The following is a 436-nucleotide window of genomic DNA, read 5'->3' as shown; positions in this document are numbered from 1 at the left end:
TTGTAAATGCAAGAAAAAGAGACAGATGTTGAACGCAAGAGCAAAAACCAAATTCTTTTTGTGAACTGGCGTTGAAGTAGAACTTTTGTTTTGCTTCAGGTTGAACTATAGAACCACAAATTCCATGACAGAAGTGACTAGGACTTGCGTCAGTTTATTTAGGCAGACATAAAAACAATAGCAGGCAGAGTATTCATTAGAACAATAGGGTAAATTATTTACACACACGTGTAAGTCTATGACATCATACTTTCAAAAAGTTTTATTCAGACTGTCCGCACGAGCATTTAGGGATCTTTTCAGTCTGGAACCCAATTTAAAAAAAAAAAACCTTTATAATCTCCTTAACTGCTTTTTTGTATGGATGCATGGTTGATTTACAAAAATAAAACAACTAAAAAACTAACTACATAAATAAAATACAGTAAATATATCC

Source organism: Nematolebias whitei, chromosome 10 (genome assembly GCF_014905685.2).
Source record: "Nematolebias whitei isolate Nwh7 chromosome 10, NemWhi1, whole genome shotgun sequence".
NCBI lineage: Eukaryota > Metazoa > Chordata > Actinopteri > Cyprinodontiformes > Rivulidae > Nematolebias > Nematolebias whitei.
This window is presented reverse-complemented; position numbering follows the sequence as displayed.